Here is a 3,464-nt window from a genome sequence, read left to right on the forward strand (position 1 = left end):
TGTGCTAAGCACATGCAGGACAAGGAGACCACTAGTATGCTGTGGTTTACTTTATCATTAGGGCTTAATTTGTCTATTTAATGGCAGTAAGATTCTACATTAAGGGTAGAATTATGCTTCTGTCAACAGTTTCCCAGTTGAATTCACAGATACAATGCAGTGTGACACATTACGTAGGCCTATAATCTCGTGCTAGCTGTGTTGTACAACCTAGGGTGTGTCTCAATCAGCTTTCTAGTTCAGTAGTCAAGGGAGGCAGTTATTTCAAAGACTGTTCCACTGTCAAAGTCATTCCAGTAATAAATTACTACAAAAAACTAGTAAGTATGATGCTCAAAAATGCTGTCTAGGTAGGCAGGTCACTGGTTTTTGAAACAAAAGCCACTCTGTGCTGACCTCTGGGTTCAGGATTAATCTTTACCCCGGCATTCTGCGTCACTTGTTCATCAGATCACTTTAGATGACCTCTTCTGAAAGTTCATAGAAAACGTGTTCACGCGTGAGAGTCCGCGCTCAGCATGGGCGAATTGGGCACGCTTCGCTCATATAGAGCATATCCACTGTTTATATAAGAGGTGCATGCGGAGGAGAAAAGTTGCAGAGGCAAAAAAAAGATGGATGGAGAGAAATCCATTTAATTTCTTACTCTCCCACACAGAAGCCTTAATTATTCAACTGCATAATTCTCTGTGCATCTATCTATCTATCTATCTATAAATTTTCAGTATCTATCTATCTATCTATCTATCTATCTATCTATCGATCGTCTCTAACTATAAATGTTCAGTATCTATCTATCTATCTATAAATGTTCAGTATCTATCTATCTATAAATGTTCAGTATCTATCTATCTATCTGTCTATCTATAAATGTTCAGTATCTATTTATCTATCTATCTATCTATCTATCTATAAATGTTCAGTATCTATCTATCTATCTATCTATCTATCATTGTATCCTCTTTTCACTACTCCTTTTCATTTCATCCCCTTATATCTTTCGTTCCTGTTTTTCATCTCTCTTGTGCTTTTATGTCTCTGACACCAGTCATTAAAAAAAAGCTGGAGAACATTGTGAAGATCTGAGCTTCAAAACTACTGTCATGTTTTCAACCCTCCCCATCTCTTCCTCTCTCTCCCCACAGGGCAACCACAGCATTTGTTCTCTCACACTGAGCTTTCGATTCCCTCTTAAATGCTTTAGGAACATTTCCTATTCTTTAACTATTCATTCACAAGAAGCAGCGTGTTATATATGGAGCTTCATCAACATGTCACATCGGTTTTACAGTTGATCTGATATTTGCTCTGTAGAGCTGTGTTGGCTTTATGTGGTCTGGCCCAATTGTTGTCTTGTTCTGACAGTGACATTTGCGCTTAAATAGCAATGGCAGTGCTCCATTAAACAAAGGGCAGGAGGGAGTATTCAACATGGACCAATAGTTGGGTTATAAAACTAATAAAATCACATTCCAAAACCCCATGTCTGCCAAAACTATAAATGTAAATTTTATGTTTTCTGCTTACAGAACTGAAGGCTGCCATTAATGTCTGGATGGAAAGAGATGAGAGGACGAGTGTGTTTTCTTCAAGGTAGATGGCATCATAACGCACAGTTTTGATCAAGCACTTCACTAGAGACAATCCTGAGCTGTGACATTACTGAACAGGGAAAAACGTCCATGTTAATCGTCCTTCAAAATGAGATTAGGCACTGGTAGAACACCTACTGTAATATAATATAAGTTATAAGTATAATATCAATACAAGTCAAAAAGTCATACAAGTTTAATTGATTAACAAAATATTAGCAAATGGTAAAAATGTAATTTTGTCAGAATGCACAGCAAATTGTGAGACATTAATGAACAAAGACACTTTTTAGATCCAGACAGAATTGATATCTGCCTTCCTCAATACCTGATCAAAAGCCTAGCATATTATGATGATATCTTATTCTGGATAATTAAAAAAGAGCGTGGCTGCATATTAATATGCATACTTAAGGTGCGTGAATAAGTCCTTATTCAAAGTATTCATAAAACAGTAAGCAAAAAGTACACAGATAATCTATTGTGACTTTCAGTGAGATTCTCAAGTGCAAATCGAATGGACGCTTCATACTATCCCATGAGGCCCCGCGGGAGGAGCTGTAAAAAGCAGTGAAGCAACACAATTGACGCTGTAGGTCAATGACAATGACAATATGACAGATGTAGTACATTCAAATTACACATTCATACTATATACAACATACTTTTTAATGGTCGCAAAGCACTTATACAGTACGAAATAAGTACCTACTCAGAAAGTATGCAGTTTTGGATGCTAGCTGTTAGCTTGCTAAATAAAGAATGTACTAAAAAAAATAAGGAAAACAAAATTCTTAATTTGACCATTTTAGCCTCTATAATTTAATGTGCTATGTAATTTAAAATATATTTTTTATTATTATGACTACAAATTTATTTCTAATCAGGCCCTGAATAAAGCATGCTAACTAGCCAACTCATTTTACCTGGAAATTGTAAATAGCAATTGGAAATAGGACATGAATTTACAATGGACTACAAAAACATCCTCATTTCTTAGGTCCACCACCTGCCACTGACACACATACAATATCCAGGCCAGCTGCATAATGCAACATATCAGAGACGCTGTAATATACAGCCCTTGTGTACACGGCTCGCACTTATCGCCAATTATACTTCATATGTGAGTGACACAAACCCTCCTCGTCTCGACTGAAGCAGCCTGTAGCTTGCTGATTAAAAAGGTCAACATGACATTTCCCTGGTGCTCAACATCCAGCCCCCTTCTGCTTCCCTGAACAGCACACATGCACGCCCCAGCAACGTGTGGGTTTCTCAGGCGTACATTACGTGCGCTCCCAGACTAAAAATAAAGATGTTGTGATCTCTTAGATACATACTATTTACTCTTAGTCAGCTGAGAGATGTTGAAATCAAGGGATTCAAAAAAGTCAGCTTTTCAAAAATGGCCAAATTCTTAATGTTATCTGAGTTTTGAGCCCTATATGCTGGGACAAAATAGAGGGAGGAAGGATGAGGCACAGCAGCCTCTGTTCGCTCTCCCGTTTCATAGTTAACATGGTGTAGGGCATAGCGTATAATTAGTGAGAGCAATTAGAATAGAGAGAGAGGGAGAGAGAAGCCTTCTACTGTTATTCCCACAGGCCTGCTCGCACTCTGAAGTGCAAAGTGTGATAATCATAGTTTCAAATGAATTTTGATGAATGCTAGTATGTGCTTTTGGAGCAAGACTCAGTAGAGAGACGAAAAATTAAAATTTTCCTCCAATTCATGCAGTTACACTGAGTAATGTTCTTAAAGGGGTCATATGATGCGATTTCAATTTTTCCTTTCTCTTTGGAGTGTTACAAGCTCTTGGTGCATAAAGAAGATCTGTAAAGTTGCAAAGACTGAAGTCTCAAATCCAAA

Source organism: Sinocyclocheilus anshuiensis, unplaced genomic scaffold, assembly GCF_001515605.1.
Source record: "Sinocyclocheilus anshuiensis isolate Anshui unplaced genomic scaffold, SAMN03320099.WGS_v1.1 scaffold1024, whole genome shotgun sequence".
Taxonomy (NCBI): Eukaryota; Metazoa; Chordata; class Actinopteri; order Cypriniformes; family Cyprinidae; genus Sinocyclocheilus; species Sinocyclocheilus anshuiensis.